The sequence below is a fragment of the Octodon degus genome, unplaced genomic scaffold (genome assembly GCF_000260255.1).
Source record: "Octodon degus isolate 3935 unplaced genomic scaffold, OctDeg1.0 scaffold00471, whole genome shotgun sequence".
NCBI classification, from domain to species: domain Eukaryota; kingdom Metazoa; phylum Chordata; class Mammalia; order Rodentia; family Octodontidae; genus Octodon; species Octodon degus.
The window spans coordinates 46,456-62,692 of NW_004525047.1; positions in this window are offsets into that span (position 1 = coordinate 46,456).

Genomic DNA, 16,237 nt, shown 5'->3' on the forward strand with positions numbered 1-16,237 from the left:
TTTCTTTAAGCTCTGCTTCTGCCAACCATGCTATGCCCCTTGCTGTGTTGTTTGGTCCTTCTGCTTTGAATTACAGTAATAAGAAGCAGTTTGGCAGAGAAAACATCAAGTCTTTTCCTTCCTGCTGTGCCTTCACAAATCAGTTTCTATGAAAATATATGTCACTGTGCTCAAAATTACTGTAAGAGGGGAAATGAACACTTTGAAAATCATTCTTTAAATAAACATTCTTTATATTCTAGAGCAAAAGAAATAATACATTATAATCTGAATAGGAAAGGAAGATACTCTTTGCTCTGAAAAAGTCCTGCTTCTTTTGTTGCCATCACTTTGGGTCTCACATCCTATGGCCTATAAGTGAGGAAAACCCATCCCACACATGGCAGCTGGGAATCTGAAGTCATCCCTTGTAAGACAGATAAGGAAGTATTGGCTGGAAATATAGACATTAATATAATATGAGTTTGATTTTTCTTCTCATCTCTTATTATTTTCTCTTTTATTATTTATCTTCTATTTTTAATTTCTTGGAATTTAATTTTAAAATGAGGGTATCATTCTGCTGTCACAGACCATTGCCAATGAAACTGTACATCAATAATATCATGAAAAGTTCACACCATCAAGAGCTATACTATGAAAATAATAACAATTTAAGACAAAATAAACAAAAAATATTTTCATTATGTTCATACAGAAAATAATAGGTCAAGGTTACAGAAATAGACTGGTTTTATTTTCCTATGCTGATATTATGCTTTAAGTCTGAAATCTCTGTCTGGTTCCAAAATAAATTACTATCATTTAATTTGTATCACATTTCTATATTCAACAGTGATTTTTTGAGTATTTAATTCAGTACTTCTCAACACTGAGAATATAGTACTTAACAAAATAAATCTTTGTCATAATTGAACTTTTGTTCTGATGAGTAAAATAGATAACACATACCATAAATAAACAAAACAGTTAATTTCTTGAGTGTTCTTGGTGCTTTATAGAGAAACAAAACAAGTGGCTGTAGACAGACAAAACACAGTGAAGAGCAAGGGATCTGGGATTGAAGACAAAGCAGGCAGGGTGAGAATCACAGTGGGGATTGTAGTAGTTATGATGTTGCTGACTTTTTCCTTGAATAAATGAAGAAATGATAGCTTATTAAATAGATGACTAACAATGTTTCAATTAAACATCATTAAATTATTGGTATGACAAGAAATCATACAAGGGAAGAAAATTATTAGCAACTAAAATTTTTCTTCCTATTAGGTGCCTAGAAAAATGCACTGTATATATTGATGGGTGCCTGATTATATAACAGGCCAATGGACTGGAATTACATGCCTTAGAGGCAAATAATAAATTTCCACATTAAAGTGGGAATTTTTATTAAAAAATGACTTATAGATATAAAAAAAATCACTTGACATAAAATGTTGGTTGAATCATTCAGTCTGTCCATTTCTCCCTGATGCCCCTTCTTTCTTATCAGCCCCTGACCCTCACTTCACCCCTCACGCTGGTGGCTGCCATACACTCAAGCCTCTTGGCCTGAATCTGTCAGCTACTAGGTCATCCTGTAATCAGGCTCCTTCACAGACATGCTTTCCTTCTCAGCACAGCTCATTTTACTCTCTCTTTCTTGTAAATTTTCTAGACTCATGTGTTAGAAACTTCAGTTATTTCACTTTCATAATCCAAAGAGTACATTATTTTACTTTAGCTTTTTGACAGATGTTATTTGAATCAGAAGAGATTTTATAGAGCTAGAACCTAAATTGTTAATATCTAATATAAAGATATGCTGGACAACATTCTTTCTTTTCTAGAAATTTTATATGAAATTGAGCCACATTAATTAATTAGAAAATAACTTTGCTTAGGGAGAATAAATCTGAATAAGAGGAAAAGCAAGTAGGTTGAAGACTGAGAAATTACCTGGAAGTATCAAAGAGTTTATATCTGTTAAAGACTGAATTGTGGGCCACCAAGATTGCTACATTAAATAACTACATAACCTCACTATAGGATGACTAAATTTAGAAATAGGATTTTACACAAGAAATGAAAGCTGACTGAGGTTATAAAGGTAGATGGTGATCTTATTGGACCAGTGTCCTTATTCATAGAGGAGGAGACAGCAAGGAACAGTGTGTCCAGAGAAGATCCTGTTGAGAAGTGTTTGTACAGGGTATCATATTCTAGTCACGAGAAGTGGAACTAACAGAAGTTAAATTTGCTGACACTTTTCCAGCCCCTTCTATTGTAAAAATAAACCCAACTAAATGTCTTTTGCTTAATACCAGAAACACCAGTGTATAGCATTTTCATTGGAGAAACCCTGGCTGAATAATACAGTTATGTCAGGGATTTCAATAAATAAGACTAGAGCAATGGATATGCAGAAGGGTTGGAGTATGGACCTCAACTTACCCTGACTTTGGGAAGACCAGAAACTATCAGTTCATAAGAAAAGTCTATAAGTTTGAACCAGAGCCATAGAAAGAAGCCAGAACTAAAGAGGTTTAGAAAATTCATTCAAATTATTTGTAGTGTAGGGACCAAATATTCCTATCCCCTCAAATTTCATATATTAAAATCTTAATCCACAATAGGATGAAATTGAGAGTTGGGACTTTAAGGAGGTGTTTTGGTTTATAGAAGATCTAGGAATGGATAGAATACAGATGACAGAATTACTATCTTTTTAAGAATATTTTGTGCTTTAAACTGGGCAAAGATGCCAAAAGAAGGACCAGTGAGACAGCTCAGGAGAATAGGCACCTGCTCAGGCAAGTGTAAGTTCCAGGTTTGATCCTTGCCATCACAGGCTGCATTATCCCTGCACCAGGGTAAGCTAAGCTGGCCACCGATACTGGGCCTGGTGGCACATGCCTGTAATCCCAGTGCTGGGGAGGCTGAAAACAGGAGAAGCACTATGAGTCCAAGTTGCATAAGGAGACCCAAATACATAATTTTATTTTTTTAAATGCCAAAAGAGAATGTTGCCTCCATGTCACAAATAGGCCCTTAGGATCTGTCAGCATCTTGATCATAGACATCTCATTTATCACGTTAGAAACAGAAATTTGTTGTTTGAGCCACAGTCTATAGGAATTTTATTATACCTTCTCAGTCTGAGTAAGACACCACTATTTCTACAAATGGTGTAAATCAGTAGGTTTTAGATCAAACAGTTATGAAGACCCCTACCTAATTATATGATAATAAATTTCATGAAATTTAACTTAAGAAAATAAATATTAAATTTCATATTAATAATGAAGTGAATAAATAATATTCTTTGTATCTCAATTTTTTCATCATTACTACTTATTGCAATGATGTCATACTACTTATAGTTTCATTGTCTTTATTGTTTCCATAGAAAATCTATTTATGTAAGATAAAATGAATAATTTATTTAATATTGTATAAAACTTAACAATTATATACAGATTTTAAAAAAAGTTAAAGAATAAATAATGAATTCATTTAGTCTAATTCTTTAATTTCAGAGGTAATAGAAGTGAGATTGATTAAAATAAAATATTGAAGGATTAGCATAAGTAATAAGGCAGGGCAGTAGCTAGAATCCAATAATTATGCATCCAGAAACAGTTACATTATGTTCATTTCTGAATATGGTCATTTTTAACACGTGCATTCTAGATACTCTTATGTGTCAACACTATGTAGTATCATTTTAGAGCTTAAATTTTGTCAATTGTGAACTCTGGTTGTCATTATTTCACAGATGACACAATTGAAACAAATATATAACTGATGTGAAATAATAATGTATGTCATCATTCTTGCATATATGGAGAGAAGTATAAGTGAGGTCTCTGATTTGTAACTAGCTGAAATACTGCTTTCTGCCCAAATTAGAATATAGTGTTCAGAAAAGGAAATAATAGATTTCACTGCATACTGTAATGAGAGTAAAACCAATAAAACAAAACAAATTTATTCTTTTTAAAGTATCCTCATGCACCAGTAATTCTGAACAATTTCTGTGATAAAATATTTTTCAATAAAAAATATATATTGACCAATACACTAAATAAATGTTGAGTACACTATTTACACCTATGCATACACACACAAAGTTTGTATGTATAAGATTCAAATTAGGACATATTTTTATTGTACCTTTAATAAGTATGATGTTCTACAAGAAAGTAAAGGTGGAGAATTTCTGGTTATTAAATGAGTGTCTGATACACTTGAACTCACCGTATCTATCAGAAAAATTTAGACTCTATGAAGCTATTAGCAAAGAAGAAGTACATTTGGTTTAACAATTGGCCTATAGAAAGTTTGAGTTTGTTCACCTTTATTTTAAAATTGTTCTTCATTATAAAATAATAAGACCATACTTGGGAAGGCAAATTCAGTAGAACCTTTAGCAAATATTTTTCATGCATAAATAATTCATCATATATTATTTTTGAACTTCACAAAAACAACTGTCCAAATTTTATGTGTGTTATCCATTAATAACAGCATCGACATTATGATTTATGAAAATTAAAAGACTCAAAGAAATGTCATGATTAATAGCCTTCCATCTCTCCTTTCCTGTCTATTTTCTTACTCTGAAAAAATTCTTAAATAATACACACTGAGCTAGGGAGATAACTCAATAGAATAAGCACCTGCCTGGCAAGTGAAAAGTCCTGAGTTCAATCTCTGATATCGCAAAAATAAAAAAAAATAATAGACACACACACAAACACAAAAATACACATACACTCTTATTTTAATGTCTCACATTAGTTGAAACAAATTGGATACTTTACTTTAGCGTCGGTATTTTACTATTATTCTGTGAGAAAATTCTCAAAATATATTTTTAGCTACCTCATTTGTTTAAAAATTTCATGATTTCAAACAGTGATTATCTTAACAGCTCAGCTTCTTTCTGTTATGATCAAATCACCTAGATTTTGTTTTCAATATTTCTGTCAAAGGAAACTTTGAAGTCCCTTCACAGTGAATAATCCACACAGCTTTCTTTTTAGAGCAAAAGATCTTGGAGTCTGGAGAGTTGGTCACCTCTCTAAACATAAAATTCTGTGTATGTGCAACATTCTGCAGACAGTTAATCCATAACTCTCATCAGTTTTCCAAAGGGCTTGACAATCTAGAGGTTGAGAGATGCAGCCCAAGCCCAGGCCCAGTGAGTGCTCAGGAGAGCTTCAGAGCTCCCCTGTGCCACCTGAGCCCAAGACAGGATTATGAGTAAGATCTTCAGCCATGCTCTCAGAAGCCCTCTGAACCTCTCCAAAATCATCCTAGGACCAACTTGTGAGTGATAACTTCCACCAGGCTCTCAGGACCCTTCCAGACTCTATTCAAGCCCAAGGCTAGCAAGTGTGCAGGAGAGCTTCTGCACTCCCCTGCACCCAGTGAATCCCTCCTGACCCAGCCCAAGCCCGGCCTGTGAGTGAGATTTTCAGCCATGCTCTTGGGACAACTCCAGATACATCCCAAGCACAGGATTTGTGCATGTGAGAGAGATTCTGCCCTTCCCTTTGCCGGTTGGATTGCTCTGCACCCAGCCCAGGCCCTACTTGTGAGTGAGGTCTTTTGTCCTGGCTGTGGACCCCTGCAGACCGAGCCCAGGCTTGGTACACAGGTCTAGTGTGAAAATCTGCAACTGAAATCCCTGCAGAGAGCCTAGGGGCCAGACTCTTTGGGTGCAGGGGAGTGCAGAAATTCTCCTGCACACTTGCTGGCCTTGGTATCTGTGAAATGCAAATTAAAACAATACTGAGATACCATCTCACCCCACAAACAATGGCTATCTTAAAGAAATCAAATAACAAGTGTTGGAGAATCTGTGGGGAAAAAGGAAACCTTCTCCACTGCTGGTAGGAATGTAGACTGGTGCAACCATTATGGAAATCAGTATGAAGACTCCTTAAAAAACTAGGAATGGAAATCCCATTCAAACCATCTATCCCCACCCTGGGAATTTTCCTTGAATAACTGAAAACATCATATCATAGTATGTATGCATACCTATGTTTACAGAAACACAGTTTTTGATAGCCAAATCCTGGAAACAACCAAGGTACTTGTCACCTGAGGAAAGGATGAATGAAATGTATTTTTTACAATGGAGTATTACTCAGTTATAAAAATTCATAAACTCAAAACTTTTGTATTTCAGTACATATCACTTGAAGATACACTCATGAGTCAAATAAACCAGACCCATGTGTGTAAATATGGTATAGTATCCCTAGTATAAGAACTCAAAAGAAGAAATAAAAATAGAAAGGTGTAACACTATTAAAAAGAAAACAAGAAGTTGAGGGTTAGACAATGAAGAGAAGGCAAGGAGAATAGCTAGGAAACATGACAGGGTCAAAGACATACATTTATATGCACAAGATGGGTAAGGGAATGATCCTGAGAATCCTCAGCATGTTTTTGAAACTAGCAGTTATTTGGTAGGTTTCTTGTCCTGACTAATTGTACATTCTGATACCTGTGAACTGAGAAAATTCACTGAACATAGCAATGTTTAATGGTAGGGTTATGCTTAGAATGCCTGTCATTCTTGTCTTCTAAATATATACTGTTTGTCATGAAATACAAATAACTATCATTTACTATCTCTCAAGTATTGTTTTATAAAAGTTGGTAATAAGTGAAAACAAGAGACAAGAAAAAATTTATCACAGGACTGTGCTGTCACAATGCTGTATATGGTTAGATTTCTAAATTTCTTTGTAAAAATATGAAACTGTTTATTCCTATTTCTAAAATATTTTTTTCATTTTTTAAATTTTTTTTCATATTCTTTAGGTTACTTAAAGCTTTTATTTTATTTTATTTATTTATTTATTTGTGTGTGTGTGTGTGTGTGTGTGTGTGTGTGTGTGGCAAGCTCAGCCCACCAGGGGGCGGGGCTGGCTGTATATGGTGCTGGGGGATTGAACTGCAGTCCCTGTGCTTTGCTAAGCTTGTTCTAAGTAGGTGCTTTAGACCACTGAGCCATCTCACCAGCCCTACTTAAAGCTTAATATATCAATACTTGATGGAAAATACCTGTTCCATGTTATGCCTAAGATGTTTGATATTCAGACAGATAGTGAGGTTAAGCTCAGCTGCATATATTGTAGGATAATATTAATAAGCTTCTCTTCTGTATGGTTAATAATGTGAGTTCACAGACCAAAATTTAGAGAAAAAGAAAAGGTGCCAGGACAACCAACGTTTTGACCCTAGCCTTTCAAGTTCAGTAAGGACTCAGGACATAGGAGTACCTGTACTGTAGCATCATGTAACCCAGTTGTGTCCCAAATTTTCTGATCAAGGAGATTATGGGTGCACAGAAGAAAGTGATCGACGATGTAGAGAGTACCCAAGGAGAATCATATGGAGAGAAAACATTCTCTCAGGCTTTCACAGAGAGCAAATTGATCAAGCAATGGCTGTGACTCATTCACATTGCTGACACTGACAAAGGATCTACAAATTGTGGTATGGGGTTTCAGGATAAATCCTGAGGAGATTTGGCTGACCTTATTAGATACAAAATTTATATTATGTGCCTTGCTTTGTCTTGGTCTTGACCATGCAGTAGAGAATTGTGGGAACAGAGCTGCAAAAGGCTCAAGTCATCAACTTCTTCTGTTTTCTTTACTTTTTCTTTATTTATTTTTGGTGGAACACCGAATTGAACTCAGGCCCTGACACTTTCCAAGCAAGCATTTATTCCATTGAGACATCCCCCAGGCCAAGTCAACAACTTCTGTCATTGCCAGTCTTACAGAAAACCCATTGCTATTATGGACTACTGGACTATATTGGGATATTTGGCTGAATTCAGGCACCTACAATATTTAAGTGACAATGGAATACCTTTCTCTGAGAAAAATAAACAAGAAAGGGGGATAAAAATGAACAACTATTTCATGTCTATATTTTCAAAATAGGTAAGATAGATGCACAGCTGCATTCTCTTGATCATTGAATAGAGAGTTTTGTTCTAATAGTGTTTGTGGACAAGATATCATTTCTACATATTGAACAATGAATAACCACTAAGACAACAATATGTAATGTGTTAATTGGTGAAACCATACTAGTAATTGGGGTTGAAACTGTCTCATTACTATTTGTTCCTCAATAAAATTATTTAAAAATGAATAAAAAATTAATTAATTAATTAATTAAATCAAATCCATCCATGTGAGTAATTTGAGATGAACAACAAAATCCACATATGTAAATATATAGTTTATATTTTTGTATTCAGTTTTTGAAATTTGATTATGGTAGTATCAATGGCAAAGCTTTTTAGGGGTAGGGTTGGCTGATTATCAATTTTTAATCAGTTGAGTTATTGAATACAACTGAGTTTATTGGTCAGATAAGAACAGTAGCAGCTGGTTATGGTCACACAAATCTATATTCCCAGCACTCAGGATACTGAGGCAGGGGGATTTCCATCATTGTAAGGCAAACTAGGTTATATAGTGAATTCAAGGTCAGCCTGAACTACATAGTGAGACTGTCTCTCAATAACTGCCAATAAAAAAGTATCATTGGCTTAACATCTCTGTTTGCTTTTTTTCTAGAAAAAGGTAAGAAACAAAGCTAGCAAAAAGCATCACTGATAAAAAATGTTTTACAAAATGCGTTCACTTAACTCAAAAGAAATACATGTTTGCTCCTGCAAGGCTCTCTTAGAAGTTCATTTTTATATGTTCTGGTAAGCTTAATGATTATTTCTCCACCCAAAGACTAGAAGAAACCAAGGGGAAGGCCAAAGCAGAAGAAACACTGTTAAAGTGAGACACTAACATCTTAAAAAGGTAGAACCAATAATGCTACATAGAATTAGAAAAATATACACAAAGCAAATAAACAAAAAGCCAGAAATCTCTGAACCATTATAATCCAGGGCATTTGGTGTGAAGAATTTTTTTTTCTGGAACCAGGGATTGAATTCAGGCCCTTGTGCTTTCCAGGGAAGTGCTTATTCCACTGATCCATCTCCCTGGCACCATGTGTGAGAAAAATATTGCATACTCCAATATCTGCATAACTGTACTGGAGCAGAAATCAGTCAATGGCAATAATGATGACCTTAGGTCAATAAGATAGTAAAGCATGCTGCCAAAACAAAATGTTGGGGCTAGGGGGTTAGCTCAGTAGAATAAGCTCTTGCCTGGCAAGTTCAAGGGCCTGAGTTCAATCCCCAGTTCCAAAAAAAGAAAAAATAATAAAACAAAATGTTCCATGACCAAATAGAAGATTATGAGATTAAAGTAGAATTAGCAACTTTCTTTACAACTTCTAGTAAACCTTTAGCTACTAAAACATGTTATGATTTCTAAAGAAGAAAATAAGATACAGAATATTTCCTAAACTTCTTTGACCTCAAAACATTGTTTTATTCAGTTTGTTTTGGAAGTACCCTGTAAGACCAAGCTAACTAAAAATACATTCAGGGAAACATGGCACTAAATTTCCAGGAAAATAAATTATGTCAAGTATATATTATGTTAAGACCAGAAAGCAGTTAATACTTATTTTTTTCTTTCTTCTTTTCAATTTCTTATAACATCATTGTTATTGCCTTTTTCTTCTTTAAATGAATATTTCACGTTTATATGTGGTAGTCTGAACAACTAATTTGGAGATAGCATTATGTAATGTAGTGGCCATTGTCAAATTCCTATTATTTTCTTTAGCAAAACTGTGCATAGTTTCTAATGCTTTTTTTCCCTCTATCATTATTTTGTATTCTTTAAAAATAAAAAACTCAAAAAAGAAAAAAAAAGTTTTATTTCTTGTTATATAGGTCTTGCTTTATCTTGGTCTTAAACATCCATCATAAAAGTATAAAAAAGAGGTATAAAAATTAAAGCCATATTAATATGTTAAGCTGTATTAGGCTCAAGTCAATAACTTCTGGTATTGCCTGTACTATGAAAAACCTACTACTATCATGGACTACTTGACTATATTGGATTATTTTGCTAAGTTCATGTACCTATAAAATTTAAATGACAATGGAATACCCATCTCTGACCAAACTAATTTAAAAAAGTGGACATCAATGAAGGACCAATTTGCATCTGCATAGACAAAGTAGTTAGGATAGATATATAGTTATTTTCTCTTAATTCAATCAAAAGAATGATTTGTGCTAATAGAGTTTGGACTGGAAATCATATCTGAATCTTGTGCTATAAACAACTACTATGAAGGCAACAGTATGCAATATATTATTTATTGTAACTGTCCTACTAACCTGTTTTGAACCTGTGTCATTTTTGTTTCTCAATAAAATTAATAAAAAGATAAAGTGCTGATAAACCTTAAAAAAGAGAGTTTGAGAAATCAATTCTTCATAAGTACCACTAACTCTTGAATTCCAATTAAAGAATTTTTGATTTATTAAATATGAATAGCAGACATATAGGCATTTAAAAATTTTCCTTAATATTAAACAGTCTAAAGTAACTCATTAGCAAATGTAGTATATTGATTAAAAATAAATGTCCTAAAAGCAAAATAAATAAATATGGTTTTCTTTAAGTCAAAGCATTGTATCACTATTTAAGGCTTAACATAGAATGATAACCAAATAAGCAGGCACATGTACAAAACGTTTAATGCAATACAACCCAGATTCATATATTAACTTCTTAAATAGTATGGAAGAGAACTCATGAAGTTTAAATTATTTTTGTCATTTGAGAGTTTTTACTAATCCTTCAATACATTAATTTTGACTTTTGGGGTCTTTGTGAAATCACTCTCCTAATACAGGATAAAAAGTTCCTTGTAAAGAGTATGTGGTTGAGTCAATGGAAATCTGTTTGAAATAATAACATTTTTTCACTTCTTTGAACAGTTCAAATTATTTTTCTTGCTCTGATAAACATACAATTATCATTTAGAACCAGGCTAATGTTGTTTAATTTGTAGTGCCACAAGTCCTAAAAGAATGAAACACAATAGAAAAGAAGTATCACTCTTACTTACGTTTTTACTTTTAAAAGAAGAAAAACTAAATCACTAAAACTGAGCTGGCAAGATAGCTCAGCAGATTGAGCCCCTGCTTAGGCAATCTCAGGGATTGGAGTTTGATCTCCAGTACTGCAAGCCATGCTGGACCCCTGGGTGCAGTAGTTGATCACCGAGTCCAAGTACAGTGGCATATTCCTATATTTCACTGAGGAGTCTGAAAACAGAAGGATCACTATGAGTCTGAGCTGTGTGTTGAGACCCTGTATCAAATACACAAATAAAAAGTAAATACATAAAATAAAAGATAAAAAGAATAAATCACAAAATCTCTTAGGTTAATCAATGTCACTTATTTATCAGGTAGCAAGTACAAAACAATTAGAGAAATTTTTAAAAGTATGTTAAATAGGAGTTCTCTTATATCAAATTATTGTAAATTTTAATTGCACAATTTAAGGAAATTTCAGTTCCATATAAAGAGATGGAATTTTTTTTTTTTTTTTTTTTGGATCCAGGGATTGAACTCAGGCCCTTGCTCTTGTCAGGGAAGTACTTACTCCACTGAACCATTTCCCTGGCCCCTCATTATTTGTAAATAATTGCACTGTACAAGGGCAACATTACAAAATTAAGTATATTGTCATCTAATTCCCCTCAAAAGGTATTCTAATGAGATAAATACACAAAAAATTAATCAAAATGTTAGTAAAAATACAGAAGCAACATTTATAAAAACTTATTTTTCTTTCATTAGTTAACTTTGTCATACACAAATTTTAAAAAGTTAGATATTATAAGTTGCTATGGGGCTGGGGAGGTGGCTCAGTAGAATAAGTGCTTCCATGACAAGCTCAAGGGCCTGAATTCAATCTCCAGTTCTGAAAAAAAAAAAAATTCTATGACTATACCAGCAACACCCTTTAATTGCTCCTAATACTGTTCACACATGGGAAACTGGCTTTCATCAAAGTAGAATTTCATAAACAACATCATAAATCTCCAAGTGAAAAAGCTTTAACTGAAAATGAGAAGAGGATAAGGAAAGGACTTCAGCTTGAGCATTTGTAAAGCTGAAGTAGGGACATTTCTGATAGAGGCCAGACTAGTCCATTAACAAATAATTGTCCTATCTGTTATGGGTCTATTAGGGTGGGCTGGACTGCCAATTTTCACTAGGTCATATGTTGGCCTCATGCTTTAGTGTTTTCTCTCCAGTGGAATGTGTGGATCAGTGGCAATCCTCACTGCCAGACCCATCCTGAGTTCCTCTTGATGTCAGAGCACATCTGGTATTGACAATAAGATGAGGGGGTGGAAGACGGCACATGTCATACATTGTGATCAAAGGGGGGTAGGAAAAAATAAAATATCTTCACCTCTAGAGAGTGATGGATCATGAATTAAGACCTGTAATGCCATCCACCTTCTTTCTGAGGAGAGTATATTCTGTTTTTCTCTAACTCAATCACTGGCACAAATACTACTCTGAAGTTGTCTATATACTTCTGTAAATGACTGTGTTGTCATAAATATCACTGCTTAGTGAAATCATATAATAGTCAAAAAAGGCATAGTTCCACTTGACGTTCTATAAAAATTACTATAGCTATTGTTTCATCTGTTATTATACAACTGTTACCAAAATTAAAACTAGTCAGGGTGGTGTATATCTGCAATCCCAGAATTGCAAGAGGCTGAGGCACAATGAATGCAAGTTTAAGGCAAGATAATTTAAGCAGGCCTTTTGTAAAAAACCTACAAAGAAATAATGAATTTTCCTCAGAGTGAAGAACCTGTATTTCACTGTTTAGTACAGTGGACACTTAACTTATGAATTCAATTCTTTCATGAAGGCTGATTATAACTAAATTTTGTTGCAAATCAAGACTTTTACCCATAAGAAACAATGTAACACAAACCTCTTAATGCACCCCTTGACTACATTTTCAAAACAAGTGTTGTATAATATGTGTAATTTACCAGACACATCAATAATTTTCCTATTATATTCAGAAAAGTTATAAAATGTACCTAGTTGCACAGACATAACAATTTCATACTGTATTCACCATTCAGGATGGCACCCTTGGCTTGCAGGAAGGCAGGAAGAAATGGAAGATGATTTCCATTTGGAGCATCAAGACTTTGTCTCTGATGTCCTTTCTATCCTTGGGAGAGTCTATCACTCACTCAGACCTTTTTCTCACTCACTAGGTCTCAACTTTTACAAAACTAAAAGGATATGCAAACGTGCCTGTTTTTGTTTTCTTTACTATTGTTCTGCAGTATGGCACAATATTGTCATTAAGCAAGTTAATACAACGATTGACTTTTTCTCTGTGTGTATCTTCTCCACAAATGTTTTAACTCTGTCCATTTTTTCTATTTCACAAGAAAAATTTGGGGCTGGGGAGTTAGCTCAGTAGAACAAGTGTTTCGCTGACAAGTGCAAGGTCCTGATTTCAATCACCAGTACCAAAAGCAGAAAGAAAGAAAGAAAGAAAGAAAGAGAGAAAGAAAGAAAGAAAGAAAGAAAGAAAGAAAGAAAGAAAGAAAGAAGAAAGAAAAAAGGAAGAAGAGAAAATTTGATGCACCAACTGTTGATATTCCCTTTCTCCTCAAAATCCCTCAGCTATCAATCTATTGCTCAGGCAGAAATTGATGAAGTTTATCTGTAGACAATTCCTATGAGTGTTTCTCCACCAGTTCCTCACCATCACCACTATCTATCTGCAATCCTAAGGACTGGGCTATAGTGACAGTGTCATCAACCAATGAAGGCTCAGCTTCCTTTAACAGCCATTGAAGTCTTTTTCCTGTATAACTTTAGGCTACAGTCTCTTCCAGGGAAAACTCAATGTCCTTAAAGGGACATTAGCCTAGGATTTCTCAATTAATACCACACAGGAAAGGATATTGTAAAGAATACTTTAAAGTTTAAATCTGTGTCTGAGACCATCTGGAGGTACTTAACAAAGAGTTCTTTTTGATATATAGCTTCTTAAAATTAGTTCTATCTTGCTGGTCGATTAAAAAGGAATTGGTCTGTAAAAAAGAAATTGGGAAGAATTAGGTGGGAGGAACTTAACTGAAAACTTTGGGATTTCAGCCAATTCTTTGACATTATAAAATTTATTGCCCATTATGAAAAGACCCTTGAGTTGTAAACTTTTGTCCTCTTGACATTTCTTACCTGTGAGACAGAAAATCTCCCTGATCTATTCAAGATAAGATATTCTTGTTTCCTGGGATTTTGATTATATTTGCAGATGAACCCTAGCCCCCTCTTCAAAACTTTATGTTTTCTGAACACTGTGAGTTTCAAAGTTTTATACCAAGAGGTTTTATCTTGAGGACACCACTCACATTGCTACATGGCCTATCCTTTATATATAGGCTTGTGCTCAGGCATTTTCTTCTCTTCCTTGGTAATGCATGTTCCCCTGAAAGAAAATGCCAACTTATTCACAGTTGAAAACTGCATGAGAACAAAAGCCATTTTTCTGTATCATCATTTCAAAGTGCCATATAATTATCAGCAGCCCTTTTATCAGCACTGTTTCACTATGCCTAGTTATGCAAGGAACCTCAGTTTTCCCTATGAAATTATGAAACTTCCCACTACTACTATGTAATTTTTCACCATTATTACTCCTTGTTGGAATATCCTTTAGAAGCTCTGCATTTGTAGCCTAACTTTTTCACAAATTATAGTCAGATAGGCTATAACCTCTTATTTGACTTTTGTTTATCCACATTAATAATTGCCTTTCTACCTAATCTAACACTGGTGGTTGTAACTTATTATTTTGAGTAACATCTTTGACAACACTAGCTTCCTTACAAAAATATTTTCAAGGGGACTGGGGAGATGGCTCAGTGGAGTAAGCACTTCCCTGGCAAGTGCAAAGGCCTGAGTTCAATCCCTGGTTCTGCAAAAAAAAAAGAAAAAAAACAAATATTTTCAAGATTCTCAAGATGGTGGGTTTCAATGTGCTATATATAGTAATGAGATCTATCACACAAATTCTTCTCTTATATTTCTGCATAATTTTGCTCTTTTCCATTGTGATTTCTTTGTTGAGTTATCTCCATTCCTTAGCTTATTTTCCAGCTTTTTTGAGCCATTTTATGGCAGTAATAATAATAATTATATAAAGCACCGGTCAAAATCTCATCTGCAAACACATGCATCTCATCTTAGACTGATGCTTTGATAAGTTTATGTGTGTTTCTCATGAATTACAAATCTTTGTTTACAACTACAGAAAGAGACAAAATTAAGGTCATAATTCTAGACATTGGCTGTAAGCTAAACTTAAAATTTGAGCCATACCCTAAGTTGTTCATATGTGAGGCTGAGCATAACTCAGGTGCCTAGTATAATGGAAAATATTGGTATTCATTAAAATTTTATAGTTTGGGAAATAAATATTTAGGGTCTGTGAATAATCTTTATGGAAAAAAAGATAATTCACATAAAATGAATTTAAAATATGTGAAATAATGAATAAAAAGATGGATCTGATTTTCACTTTCACAAATTTAAATTATTATTACAGAAACCTCATTTTACATTGCATATATTAGCCATTCTTTAGTACTCATTTTCCATAATAATTTAATATTTATATCTAAAATGCTTTTTTTCTGACAAATTGTAGTACAAATCTATGTTAATCACTTTATATTTGAATTGATCAGTATTTTTTTAAACACTTTCATTAAACTTACAGACTTTCAAAACTATTGCCAGTACTAACCTAGGTCTGGTGAGTGTGTGGAGATCTTCCTGCTACCCTGCGCCGGCTGGACCAGTCCCAGCCCAGGCGCAGCGTGGGTTTGGACCCTCTTCCAACACATTGGGCTGCCCCCCACCACTCCACAGTACCTTACCTACCTGCCCGCTAATTATGAATTTCTGCCAAGTTCTAGGAACCCCCAGACGCAGTCCTGGCCCAGGATCCCATGAGTGTGTGGGAGAGCTTCCTTTTCCTCCTACTTCACCTTGCCCCCTCCAGGCACAGCTCAGGCTTGGCATACATGCCTGGGGTGTAATCCTGCAGCTGTAATCCCTGCAGAGAGTGTAGAGGATAGATACAGCCAGCTAGTCCAGGAGCAGAACATCTCGCCACAAGGGCACAACAGGTTCACTCTCAAGGGCAGCAGAGGGAAGGAGCTGAGCACAGCAGCCAGACCCAAGGCAGACGCAGCTGGACAAGTCCAAACTTTG